General features: G+C 45.8%; 1 protein-coding gene across 1 annotated transcript in view; it reads left to right on the top strand.

The window, feature by feature from the left end:
• The first annotated feature begins 962 nt into the window (after nt 1–962).
• FRMD4B (FERM domain containing 4B) overlaps nt 963–14524 on the top strand; it is a 325272-nt gene continuing 311710 nt past the window's right edge. Inside the window, exon 1 of the mRNA XM_032411740.1 lies at nt 963–1028. The gene's annotated coding sequence lies outside the window, so the exon portion shown is untranslated. The remainder of the gene's footprint in view (nt 1029–14524) is intronic.

Raw genomic sequence — 14524 nt, 5'->3', positions numbered from 1 at the left:
GAGGGAAAATGCCAGGCATGGGGTAGGCTCTTACTCCTTTTTACTCTTCTTTCCTCTCTCTTTCTCTCTCCTCCTTCTCTCTTACTACCTTCTCTCCCTTCTTTCCCTCTTTCCTCCCCTCTTTGCTCCTCCTTTCTCTTTCTTTCAAGGGGAGCCACCAGGTTCGCGGGAATCTCCGATCAAGTCATTAGCCAGACCCACTCCCGTTCCGGACTAGATCCCGTGCCGCCCGCAGCCCCCCGCGCCTCACCCCCTTTATTCTAAGGGCAGTCGGGGCTTGGGATGCTTGAAGCCTGGGAGGCGAACCGAGTCCCTCCCCGCGCTTTTCTGCCCCGGAGCGAGGGATGGAGAGGCGCGAGCTCGTGCCCCTCCCTTTCCTCCACTCCCGGCCGCGCCAGCCGCTCCGCGCCCCTTGGCACCAGCGCCTTTTCTCTGTCGGGGTAGGCGAGCCCAGCCGGCAGCCGCGCAGCGGGGGCCGAGGGCGCCCCCTCCCTTCCTCGCGCTCCCCTCCCCTTCCTCCCCTCCCGATACAATGACTGGGCCGGAACAGCGCATCAGCCGAGTCTCATTGGCAGCGGCCGCCCCAGCCCCCGGAGAGGCGGCGGGCGGGGGCAGCTGGGGAGAGCGGAGCCGGGAGCCCGGGGCTGACAGCGAGAGCCAGCGGGCAGGGCGGAAGGACGGGAGGACGCGAGGCAGGCGGCCCGGGCACAGCTCTAAGTGTGGACCGAGGCGAGGACGCGCGGCCAGCGGCGGCGGGGGCGACGAGCGGCCCCGGGCCGGGGATGCGGCGGGCGCTGGCTGCCCAGCGAGCCCGGGAGTCGGGCTGCGCGGCTCACGTGCTGAGCAGGAGCTTGCGCCGAGAGGAGGAAGAAGAGGAAGGCAGGCGCCCGGGAAGGCGCGGCGCCGAGCGGAGTTGCTCGCAGCGCTGGCGCAGAGCCGGGTCCCCAGGTCCCGCGCGGTGAGCCACCGAGACAATAAAGTAGCGGTCGGCAGCGCCCGAGCGCCCGAAGGAGGAGGCGGCGGAGCAGGTAGGTGGGTGACGGCCCCGGGGGTCTAGCGCGCTGCTGGGGCGCGGCCGTGAGCGGCGGCCACCGCGGGCGCTCGGCGTGCGCCCCGGGCGCAGCGCTCACGTCCGGAGACCCCCCCGCAGCGGAGGTGTGGGGCTCGGGCGCTCGGGCGGGCAGGAAACCCCGCCCCCGGCTCCCGGGCTGCAGGCTGCCTCCGCCCGAGCCTCTGGGGCACTTGGCGCGGCGCTCTGGGCTCTTTGGTGGTGTGGACACAGGAAGTTTGGCGGTTTCGAGGCGTTGGCGCTGGTGGGGTTTGCAAACGCGCCGCCAGGGACCATGTGCTTTGGTTGTTGCGCGTCCGTGGGAAGTGGGAGAAATGCTGATGAATCCCAGATACTTTAACAAGGCAGGGCAAGGACTGGGGCGCGGGGGAGAGGGGGGAATCCCTGGCGTTAGCAGAGGATCCTCAGGGCTTGGTTTGTTTGCCCTTTTTTTTTTTAAAGGCTGTTTGCATGTGGATCGCTCTCTGTTTTCTGGAGTATTTCACCTTTCACCTTCGTGTGTGTGTCTGTGTGTGTGCGCGCGGGCGCGTGTATGTGTGTGTGTGTGCGCGCGTCTCTGGGTCAAGGGGAGGGGACAAAGATGATATTTTGCGAAATGCCATTCGGTTTGGACTGGAAGATAAACTCTTCCTTTGCATTGAATGACCTGTGCTCTGAAGGATACCGCTGAGTAGTGGTTGGTGTTGTTGACAAAAGAGGTGAGAGCTCCTCGGAAATCTTCCCGGAGCCTGAGAAAGCAGCCGCAGGAGGAGGTCTCCCTTGCTCTCCTTTGTGTGGCCGCTTCCTTCCAGATGTGAGAGGGTTGGGCTGGGCGCTCCTGGGTGCGGTAATAATTATCCCGAACATTCCTGCGATCTGCTAGGACTTGTGAACATACCAGAGCCAACTCCTCTGAACTTTGCGAACCAACTTGGTGTGCTTGCTGGTACCCAGAGGGCTGCATCTGGAAGGTGGCCCCTTCAGAAGAAAGACTGGGGAGTGCTGACAGCAAGCAGCCTCTCCGGAAAGCTGGTTGAGCCTTCAAGGTTAGCTAGTGTTTGCCCCAGAAATTTACCGACCCATTTGGAGAATGTGTACAAGATTTTCGCGCAATCCCGGACATGCTATTTCCTGTCCCAAAGAGAATGCATCTGTGGAACTTCCAAATCAAATATCTGGAGGAGAAGAAAAGCAGCTTCGCCTTACTTAACCTCCTCAGGCTGCACTTTCATCTGCCATACACGTGCTGTTAAGAATGGTGGTTGACAGCTTCTTGTGTGTCAGGCCTTCCAGTAGGCACTTTTGGGGCATCATGAATAGTCCATGGAGTGGTAAGCTGAGCCCAGACGGAGGTTAAGTAACTTGCCATAAGTCACATTGGTGATTTGGAGTTTACCTGAGGTCTGATTCCAGATGCCAGGCGGTTAACCATCACAGTACCTCTAACAGGGATATGCTGTGATGGCATTAATGATGACGAAGAGAGTAATAGTAATAACAACAAGTACCTCATATATTTTTTCATTCAATTAAATAACGTGATGGAGACTGACCCGAGGTAAACACTCAGTATCTATATTTCGGTCTCTAAATTAAATGTCACAAACTAGGCGATGGTTATATTGATGAGTCTGTGATTCTTTTTTTCTTTTTTGTATATCCAAGAATTTTGTAATAAAAAGTAAAGCGCACACACACACACACACACACCCCACCCCACCCCCTTTCAACAGTGCTTACATTTCCTAAGGCCTGAAGGATTCAGGCAATTCCAAGGACTTCTTACACAGGAGAGGTTAATTGTGTCTTTATTGACATCGCAAATATCAATCAAACACTATTTGCTTAAATTCAGTAATGCAGGTGGAATGTATTTGAAAAATACAATGATGGAAGATGAAGAAACCTACCTAAAACACCATTATCGTGAGGTTTGGTTTTCATTCTCCCTGGGAAAATTCTCAGAAGTCACTCTTCCGGGGTGTGCAAGTGATTGTCTTAAACTTCACTCTGCTTTGAAATTCACAGACTTTCGTCTTGGTGGCAGGGTGGTTCGTGGCTTCTCAAACGGGCCGACAACTGTGCTGGAGCCTAATAATCTAGAATAATTTGGGAGGAGTTAAAGCTACAGCCACTCAAGAGTATAAAAGCAGCTAAGTTTTCTCAGTTGTTTATAGGCCCGAGCCTCTGTTGTTAGCAAGCATGAGAATCCGACTTCTCCATTTGATGCCACAGATTTAATGAAGACTCTGCAGTGCTTCTGAGCAGACAAAAAGGAAGTTTTGGCTAAGTGACAATACAAATAAAGTACGTGGAAAACCATTAAAAATACCCTGTCTTATCCAGCCTGTGGTAATTGCCTAAAATTTCAGGAACTCTTCGTAGTTATTTTACACACAATACACCCATAAGTGAAGGCTTGAGGTTTATACTGCAAGTGACCTCTCTCTCTCTCTTTCTCTCCCTCCCTACCTCTCTCTCTTCCTATCTCCCTACTTCCTTCTACATCTGCCCCAGAGATCTGATCTTACGAAGGCACTATTTTTTACATACTCAGTAACTGCTGAGGTTCACTGAAATTGCTATCTTCAGCCTATAGATAAATAAATCATGTAACTTAGCTCAGCAACAGGACTTGGGTGTCTCTTTCCTTACTTAATGTATTTCTCATCTCTCTCTTTTTAGACATGGGCTTTATTTTGTTTTAGGAGATGCTTTCTTTTTAGCAATTTATTTATTTCTAGGTCATTAACATTTTTTTTTCCTTTTCTGGTCAACATGTGTCTTGGGTAGATCAGAGAGGAATGGTAAAGCAGCAATTTTTTGTTGCTAGATGCTTGATTTAGGGGCCACACCTCCTATTTTCCTCAATAATCTGATTGAAATTATTATGATGTTTCTTATCTCACTTTTTCTGGTGAAATCAATTTTTAAGCTAATCTCACAAGGCAGTGTTTTTTAAAATGAAGGTCATGAAATCAATATAGTGGGCTGCAACCAGTATTTTTTTTTTTAAAGTATAACAGGACAGAAAATATCAGCATCATCATATGTTAGTAGGTGTTCTGTTGTTTCATGAAACTTTGAGTCAGTTCTCTCTCTGGGACTGCATGCACATTCTGGGTTGCAGTATAAAATGTATTTCTTACTGTGAGTTGCTGTCTAAAAAGTTGACACAGGATGTATTTTCCTAGTAAGTGACAAACACCCAATTTAGGTGGAATTAAGATATATATATGTGTGTGTGTGTGTGTATATATATATATAATATAAATAAATTTTTTTCATACATACAAGTTCAAGTTACTGAAGGATACGTACCTAGAACTGGCCTCAAGAGCATCTTGTTCAGGGCTGAACAATGACTTCGGAATCTGATTTCTTTCTTTTCATCTTCAGCTCTGTCTTCCTCTCCTTTCCTCTGTGTATAGGGCTCCTTGTTGGGTGGCTAGCTGACAGTAGAAGTTGCTGGTTTACACAATTTCAGGTTCAAGTCCAACAGAAAAGTATAAGCCTCCTTTGCTCAGTTGTTGAACAAAAAGCCTCAAAACCAGTTCAATTGGCTTGATGGGCATGGTTTATAGGAAAGCCCTGTGCCAAATGACTTCTGCAGAGGTTGAGGGCTTTGCCTTGTGGTCGAGTCTCACCCAGACCACATGGACCGTGGACACCAGAGGGCTGGACCTCCAGATGAAGACAGTTGCTGGACAAAGGGGAAATGGATGCTGAGGAAGTCAAATAAACATTTGCTGAAATGTACAAGTGTCTAAGTCCGTGAAAGCTGATTTCTGTTCTCTTTGATGCCCAAAAGAATGGAGGACGAGCTGAATTATATTCAGGCAAATAGGCTATCAATCTGATTTCTCATGTGTGTAAGGAAAGCCTTAGTTGTCACTTTTAACATGGTCAGTATCAGGACTTAGGAGATCACAATGCACGGCAGGTCAGATTGGTAGGGGTTGCTCTATTTTCCAATGACACTGAGGGAAAAAAAGATATATTGATTAAAAATCCACTACAGACCCTAAACCTCTTACAAGGGGTGGTCTTGATCCTTTTGCATGTTCGAATCTTGGAAGGCATTTATTTTAGTCACTTTGTTGTGCTAATGTGGTGAAAGATATTTAAGTGGTATCTTTCAGCAAATTATTTGAAGAATATACCTTCATAAGGGCCAAGGCCGATGAGTTTTCTGCTTCACAGCTCCTCAGCCTTGAGATATTTATCTGGGTCTATGTTACTTTGCCCTTGGGGATGTGCTGCTTTTAATTACCCTCTGCCACTTCATGTACAATTATCCAGTGAGAAAGGGGGCCCTAATTGTGTACGGCTGTGAGAATAATGTTCACTCACAGCAGAGGTTCCCTAGAAGTAGGGTGATCATGCTGGCTTGCCCAGGTCAATCTTGGTTAGTGTCTGTGCCTCCAGTTTGGATGGGAAATTATATGGTCACCCCACCTAGGTTATTTTAGGGGGCCCTGATTTGAGGCCTTTTTAGTAGATTAAAGTATAAAGAATTCCTTTCACCAGGCAAGATTAAATGATAATATTTAAGGATGCATGCTTGTGTGGCTAAAGTCAAAAAGAAAGCAAAGAAAGTGGTTACCAAAAAGGTCACGATAGGGCAGTGGTTCTTAACCAGGAGTGATTTTGCCCCCAAGGGGACACTTGTCAATGTCTAGAGAAATTGTTACCATTTCTTGTTGCCATTTGGGGAAGGTGCTTTTGGCGCTAGCTTGTGGAACCCAGGGAAGCTGCTACCCGTCCCACACATGCAGAACAACCCCCACAGCACAGACTTACCCAGCCCCAAATGTATATAGTGTTGGGGATGAGAAACCCTGGTATGGTAGTTATATTTGAGGAGGAGGGAGAGAAAGTATCTAGGAGCTTCTGGGGCAACCGAGTGATGGCTCTATGGCTGTTTACTTGGAGATAATTATTGAGCTGCATATTTATATTTTGTTCATTTTGTTTTTTGAGAGAGAGAGTGGGGAGGGGCAGAGGGAGAGGGAGAGAGAGTCTTAAACAGACTCAATGCTTAGCGTGGAGCCCTACGTGGGGCTCCATGTCATTACCCTGAGATCATGACCTGAGCTCAACCCAAGAGTGGGACACTTAACCAACTGAGCCACCCAGGCACCGCTGTTCATTTTTTAAATATCTGTTATACTTAATAATAAAAAATCATTCAAAAAAAAATAAAGAGGTCCCCACCATAATTGAAGGATACGATGGACCTCCCAATGCCTAGTAGGATCTTGTTCAGATGTGAAGGCTCAATAAATAATAGTAGAGCTAATGGTAACTAGACTGGCTCATGTTCAGCAAGTGTTCACCTGTGCTGAGAATTACTCTGCCAAGATCCCATAATATTTGTTGAATTGGCAAAGTCTGTGTGTCGACCAGTATTTTACAGAAAGGCAGGATGGGTTGAGGTTATGAACAACTGCTCTCAAGTCAGGGGACCTGTCCTCAAATCCAGTTGCACCACTTATGAAATGTATGACTTTGAGCAAGTGGCTTACACTTTGTGCCTCAGTTTCCTCATCTATGAAATGGGGAGAATAAAAGTTCCTACTTCATTGGATTACTGTGAGGATAAAAGGACAGTGTAAAGTGCTTCATGTAGTGCCTGCTACATATTAAATACCCCATAAATGTTAGCTATGATTATTTTGGAGGCCAAGAAAAAATTTTAGTAGTTATATTTTTTATTTAACACTGTGTGTGCTAGATTTCAATCTCAGCATTTTTCAGCTATCCTTTTCTTTATTCTTGCAAAAATCCTCTGATATGTGTGTTATGCCCATTTGTTGCTCCCATTTTACGGATGAGGAAAACAGAGACTTAATGAAATTAGCAAGTAAGGGGTGACTTAATTTCAACCTAAAGTTATTCTGACTCTGAAGCTTCTGCTATCATTTATTAGGTCATATTGTTAGATATGGAAGGGAACCTTGAGATCAGCGAACCCACAAAAATGAGCCCCAAAGAGGGTTGTGATTTGTCAAGTTATTAAGGGATGGTGCAGGGCCAGAACCCAGATTTTCTGCCTCCCATCATCCCCTACAACCATCTGTGTTTTGCAGGCAGATGCATCTACGTCCCAAGGCAACCATGGTAGGTCGGAGCAGATCCAGACACAGGATCAGGAATTGGGGAGATGTCTTCTAATTCAGCTACAAAAAGCCTAGAGCTGTGTCTGTTAAAGTGGGGTAGCTGTACCCTTGGTGGTGTATGAGTTAATTTGATTTTTTTTAAGATTTATTTATTTATTTGAGAGAGAGTGTGTGTGCGGCTGCACACGCAAGGGGAGGCTGGGGAGGCTGGGCAGAGGGAGAGGGAGACAAGCAGACTGCCCACTGAGCGTGGGGCCTGAAGCAGGGCTCCATCCCAGGACCCCAAGGATCATGACCTGAGCTGAAATCAAGAGCCAGATGCTCAACCAACTGAGCCACCCAGGTGCTCCTGTGTAAGTTAATTTTAGGTGATGGATGGAGAATCATTTTACTTTGATGGTTATTTATTTATTTTAATGTATACCAACAGATTTTTTTTCACTTAGACCTTCAAATCTTATTAAAGAATATATTTCTTTCTGCCTTGCTGAATGAACTATTGACAGACTGGATTATTACTGCTTAGGATAAGGCTAAGCAAGATATAATATCAATGTAAAATCATTTAAAAATATATATTAACAACACAAAGTATAGGTGGTGCTGAAAAATGGCTAAGCCTTTGAAGGGAAGCTGTGAATGACTGGAGTCTGGGAAATAGCAGACTTGAGCAATGTTTCTTCAGCACTGTGCTCTTGAGTCACTCGGGGATGGGATTCTGATTCAGTAGATCTGGAGTGGAGCCTGAGATTCTGTCGAGCTCCCAGGTGATGCTGTTGGTGCTCGTCTGTGGACCACACTGTGCCTAGCAAGGGATCAGAGAACCTAGAAAATTCTTGGATATGTGCTGGGTGCTGGGGAGGGGTCAAAGAAATGTAAAGTATCCCTTGTCTCCCAAAAGCTTAATCTAGCTGGGGAGAGAAGATGTGCATGAACTTGGGAGGTTTGCAGAGGAAGGATGGCGGGCAAGGAGAGGTGCAGCTACGCGTCTGCCCAGAGCTGCTGAAGTTGGATGGATGGGGCGGGGTTTCCCTTTGGCCTGAAAGATGTGTGGCAGCCAAGTAGAGAGTTCCAAGACAGGCTTGCCGAGTAGGAGGAAGGCTGCAAGTCACAGGGAAGACTCTAGATAAAGTGCCTGCACCTGCAAAGTGGAGATTTCAACCATAATCTGATCAACACGGAGAATCAGTCTGGAACATGCAGTTTAAATAACTTGCCTCTTCAAAGAACAGGTCCCTGCCTAGAAATAATAGTTCCTGTCTATTGAGTCCCTGTAAGTGCCAGGCATTTGCCAAGTGCTTTCCATATAGTATGTGATGCCCATCTCCACAGTGGCCCACCATTACCCATACTTTACACAGGTAGAAACCAAGGCTTGGAGGGGCTGTGTGACTTGTTCAACACGCACACAGCTGGTAAGTGAGACCTGGAACTGGAACTCGGAATGGAGTCTGGGCTCTTTGACACCACCCTGCAAGAGATTCTGCTCTTCATTATCCCTGACAGTCTCAGCCTGAGAGGTCTAGCTTTCTCTCTGGAGAACATACCTTCCAGGAGCCTCTAATGGCCCATCTTGTTTCAAATGAGGATACTGCCCTCTGAAACAGATTCTGAGCAAACATCCAAAGTTGTCAAGTGGTTTATCATTTATCACTATTTGTAAAAGATTGTATTTCTTTCTGCCCTGCTAGATAAGTGATTAACAGACAGAAGTTCTTGGCATTGTGACCCTCCAAAAGAAGGAAGTTCAAGACTGCAACCCCCAACCCAAAGAAGCACTGCATGTTTTGTTGCAAGGAGGAGGCCCTTTCGTTTGGAAATCACCAAGTAGCCTAGGCAGACAGTTATTGGAAATAATTATGCCTCCGTCACAGCATGGGGCCAGTCACAGCCCCGTCTGATGCAAAAGTTCTTTCTGGAATACCAGCATCCATCTTCCAGCTGGTGCTTATCACAGCCGACAGCATCAGTAGGGGACCCGCAACGGATGTGGCCTGAGGATTGTTTCCAGGCTTCCCTTGTTGCACCTGACTGAGCCCATCCCATCAATTCAGTCCTTGCAAAAGAGCAGGGGGACCATATGTGACCTGAATGGGAGGCGCAAAGCTCACAGAGCCAGCCCTGGCCCTGGTTCATCCAAGTAGAATACTCTGGTAAGGTTCTGCCAGACGAAGGAGGAGCTGTGGAGAAAAAGGGGTGGAGAATCAGAAAGGCTGAGTTCTAATCCTATCTTAGCAGCCTGACTGACCTGAGCTGTGTTAATTAGCTCTGTGTTTGTCAAGTGTGTAGTGACACTTGAGCTTCCCTCCATCCTCCATCTCTAATCCGTTACGCTATGCACAATCAGATGTGTGCATGCGGTACTTTACCTGCACCTGTGATACTATTCTCATTTTTTTATTGTTTTTAAGTCCCAGATAAATAAATGTGTATAAAATAAATGCACTTAAACAGGCTTGCTTATCAGCAGTATGTTGGTGGGACGACTCAGTAAAAGTATTTGCTGGGCAGTAAAAATAATATTTGGTGTAAGTTGTCATCGAATAACCTTTCAGTATTGAGGCAAAGCTCAAAACATTAGCTTCTTTGGTAAGTTGGGAAAGATAAGGGTATTTGAGGCCATCACCAATGAACTAATTGCATCCATTTAAATGGGCAAGTTGAAACGCAGGATCCTGATTAAGTAATGAAAACCATGTGCCCCTAGACTTCGACCATAGAGCCTTAGCCCAGTGGGGTCATAACACATAAATTGAGGACATAGCATGGTAATTTGCTCCAACTGTGTGAAATTAATTCAATGTACTTTGAAGAGGGGGAAAAAAAAGCGTGCTATGTTATATACCTTCGTGTTCTCAATGTAGCTGCATTTTCACTGCCTTAAAAAAAAAGGGGAGTGTCCAGTGTTTTAGAGGTCAAAAATTTGATTGAAACAAATTAAGAGTAAGAAATCACTTTTGCAATGATTCAGCTGCTTTAAGCAGTTCAAATCATGAGTGGTTCTTGTTGTAATTTCTAACAGTATGCTTAATTGTATGTGGAAAAAGCATACCAGAAAACTATCACTGGCCTTTTTTAGATCTCAGAGAAAAGCTGTGAAAATGGTAAAGATAAAAGGTATTTAAAAGTTGACAGATTGTCAGCAAGTGTTCATACTATTCAGTAAATACTTTCACTGTAAGGATAAGCGGGGACAATGCAACTTCGTCTTCTTTCAGAGTATACAATGCAAACTTTCTTCTTCCCCTTCTTACACAGTTTCATTTATCTGGCTGTTGTCAAGGAATAAATAATCTGTTTCACTGAAGTGATTTTTTCCAGGTGATTAAAGCTTACCTCTGCCTACCCACATTATTTTTTTGCTTGAACTATTTTTGATGAAAACATGGCACGCTTCTTTACTTTTTTACATGGCATATATAAAGGTGGTTAGATCATTTCCTGGATTTGGGCTCCTCATGCCAAACACTGCTTTTTGTTCCTTGCCATCATCCTGTTACTCTTTAGACAGCTGAATTGTGGGGCTGAGTGCCTCTGTATAAATAATCACCCATTTCTATTCTTTTATGGTTACTGATATTCCTAATCATAGGGCTCCCCTGACTAGTTAGCAAATCTCGCATGGGGTGCTGAGAACTTCGTGTACGTTATAGTTTTGGTAATCTGCCTAACCCCCCAAGAAATGAGATTATTTCTCCTGATTTATGGGTGAGAAAATTGAAGTTTAAGAAATGAGGAGTAAGCGGCAGAGCTGGGATTTGACCCCCTGTCTGTCAGTGCAACAATGCTTGTTGATAGCTAATTGCAAGAGTTGCCTCCTGTTCTGTTTCTCCTCTCTGCCTCTATCTGGGTATTTCTGTCTATCACTTTGCTTTAAAGACCTTCGCCCAGGTCAGGACCCAAGATTAGGTGTCTGCTTCTTTTACGGGTCATATTTTGGGTATCTTTTTCCTTAAATGGGGTCCTGAGGGTACTTTTGCTGATTCCTAGATTCCCAGACATATTCTGCACAATTGCAGTTTCTGGAACTCTAACCTGCAAATTCATCATGGCGTATGCTAAGGCTTTGGGGGGATTATAGAATTTTCTGCATTATGATTAAGCAACATAATCAAGAAACCTGCAATCAGGAATGCTTGGCAAGTCCAGAATGCAGGGGTCAGCAAACTTTTTGTGAAGGGCCAGGGACTAAATACATTAGGCTTTGCAGGCCATATGGTCTGTGTTCACCTACTTAACTCTGTCTTCGTAGGGCAAGAATAGTCGTAGAGTATATGTAAAATAATGGGTGAAGCTACGTTCCAATAAAATGTGATCGATTGATTGATTTTTAAAGATTTTATTTATTTTTTATCTGAGAGAGAGAGCACAGGGAAGGGCAGAGGGAGAGGGAAAGAATCTCAAGCAGACTCCCTGCTGAGCCCTGAGCCCCACAGGGAGCTCCATCTCATGACCCTGAGAACACGATCTAAGCCAAAACCAAGAGTCAGATGCTTAACTGACCAAGGCATCCAGGTGTCCCTGATAAAACTTTATTTAGAAAAACAAGCAGTGGGAAGATAGCAGGAGGGGAAGAATGAAGGGGGGGAAATCGGAGGGGGAGATGAACCATGAGAGACGATGGACTCTGAAAAACAAACTGAGGGTTCTAGAGGGGAGGGGGGTGGGAGGATGGGTTAGTTAGTCTGGTGATGGGTATTAAAGAGGGCACGTTCTGCATGGAGCACTGGGTGTTATGCACAAACAATGAATCATGGAACACTACATCTAAAACTAATGATGTAATGTATGGTGATTAACATAACAATAAAAAATTAAAAAAAAAAGAACAGTGCCTACACCAAAAAAAAAAAAAAAAAGAAAAACAAGCAGTGGGCAGGAGATGGCTTATAGGACTGTTCTTGGCTAACTCCTGTTGTAATGGGGGAAAGGACCAATCAGGATATTTAAAAAGCCTAACTAGGTAGTTAGTTCAGAGGCAGTGAGTGGCCCGTGGACTCTGGAGCCAACTGCCTGGATTTGTCTCTTAGCTCTGCGGCTAACTAATGTAGGCAAGTATTTTAATCTCTGTGTGCCTTGGTTTTCTGTCCTTAAAATGAGGAAACTAATAGTCCTTACACGAGAGGGTTGCTTTGAGAATTAAGGGAATTATATGTAAAGTACTTAGGAGGGTACCCAGGACAAAATGAGCCTTGTATAACATTCTGTGAAGTTCAACAGAATCATGAGGAATCCGATTTCTAGTAATACAAAGTATTGTAAGGAGTTGTTGGACAGCACAAGCCTTCCTGTGCTCTAAGTGGAGTGGAGGGTGGCCATGAGGCTGCCGCCTGTGGAGGATGGGTGTGCGGAGGGAGGGGGGAGGTTTGCTAGTGCAGGCAGCGCAGTGGGTCAGGGGAGACCCTGGCCTGGGAGTTATGGTGAACTGGGTTTAGCAGTTCAATCTTTAAGTCACTTCCCTCTAGGGCCCTGCTTTCCCCATCTCTAAAATAAGGGGCTTCACCTCGGTTAGTGGATGTGAACTGTGTGCCCACCGGTTGAAGTCTGCCTACAGAGAGCTCCATTAACCCCTAGAGAGTTTTTTTAAAAAAATTTGAATTAATCATCAGCAATAATGAATCAGGAGGTTCCACAAGAATTCTGGATTCCAGGTTTCTTTTAAAAATTCAGAAGCTTTACCAACACTGGCTGCATTCCCTCATGGCAACAGTTGGCTAGCGCTGAGTAATGGCGGCCCATAGGTTCTATCATTGATTTGCTGTAGCAGATGCTGCTGGTGCCCAGCCCGCATCCTTGCCCTTCAACTTCAGCACAGGCCAGCTTGACTTCCCACTGCCAGCACCTGTGTTCATCTGTCTGAGGAGTCTCTCTGACTGCGGAAGTGGTGGGGGTGAGGGCCAGGGAGTCGACGCCCACCCCTCCAGTGATGAAAGGTTCAGCATACAGACACCTGAGCTCCCTTGCCCATCTGGTGAGATAACCAAGGTGTTATTCTACACCAATTTCGAGAGCTTGCCATGGGGTTAATCTCTAGTCACCTACAGTGACAGTTGACTTAATAGGACACTCGTTTTTTAGTGGTCTGTCATTCTTTTTCTCATTTCCCCACTCTCCTACTGGTGTTCCCTGGGATGGCCTCTCAGATAAACACCTTACAGTTGAATCCTTGTCCAAGCTTCTGGAGGAAATCAGCCTAAGAAAACCATAGTCCCTACCACTGAGGCCAAATGAGATTTGCTCTTGTTTTTCATCATGCTTGGGCAGTTTTGCTCGGGTGGAGAAATAGTTGTCCATCCCATGTCTATCCAAGGAGGAAAGGTTAAGCACTGAATGGGCTGTAGGGTACTAGAAGAATGGGAATGTATTTCATTGTGTAAGTAAAGAATAGATGGAAAGCTTTTGTGCAAATGATCTTTGTCACTCACTGAAGTCTTGGCCCTTAGGTGTCTGAATTTCTGATTCCTTCAGTAAAAGATCCTGATGGATTCTTAAAGTGGGCACTATTTTAGTGGGGTATCCTATGAGAAGCAGCCAGAACCCCTGCAGTGATTGATGGATTGTTTTAAACTGCCTGAAGAGATTCGCATTTTAAAAAAGGAGATCTGAGAGTCAAGTTTCTTTCCTAATAGGTTGACCAACTATCCTGATTAGGTCGGGGCTGAGACCTCTCCTGGGAAGCACTAAACGTGGGAAAATCCCAGGCAAACAGGAAATAAGCTGGTCACCTACTCTAGATACGGGTCACACCTAGGACCTGTCAGAGTCCACCCCCTGAAAGGTTATGTCTCTCATATCTCTATATGTGTGTGTATATGTCTGCTTATATATCTTGTAATAAAATCATATTTTTTTAAAATGACCCCAAACTTAAATGTATGTTGACATGAAATAACTCTTTTCCAAATTTCTAATTATAAAAATCTGAGTACGTTTAGCGGCATGACTTCAGTTTTCCTTTGTGTCTGTGCCTCTGCTTTGCTGCTGTTCGGTCTTGGCTGGCTGTGGGGGAGCACGACACCATGAGTCAAAGGAGTCAAACCTTCAGTATCTCTTCCCTTTCATGGCCTCTGCTCTGTCACTCAAGCAGGGCTTCTGCAGGGTTGCACCCCACATTTGAAGCTCTGAGCACTCTCCTCAATGGCAAATGGGGAATCTGGTGTGTTTGAGGGTAAAACACTTCCGTGTACATTTGCTCTGCCCTGACTTACCTGTCAGCTTTCTTCTGCTGGCTATTTATCTCTTTTTAGTGATACCGTGTTTTAATCAGAACTGAACTTGTGAAAATCTTTGCACCCAAATTAGAAGAGTGTCACAGCTGGATGAGGGAGAGGAAGCCATGCCCCCAGACAGAGGA

This window comes from Phoca vitulina, unplaced genomic scaffold (genome assembly GCF_004348235.1).
Source record: "Phoca vitulina isolate PV1807 unplaced genomic scaffold, GSC_HSeal_1.0 scaffold13, whole genome shotgun sequence".
NCBI classification, from domain to species: domain Eukaryota; kingdom Metazoa; phylum Chordata; class Mammalia; order Carnivora; family Phocidae; genus Phoca; species Phoca vitulina.
The sequence above is the reverse complement of the archived record's forward strand: the minus strand, read 5'-3'. Positions and strand labels throughout refer to the sequence as shown.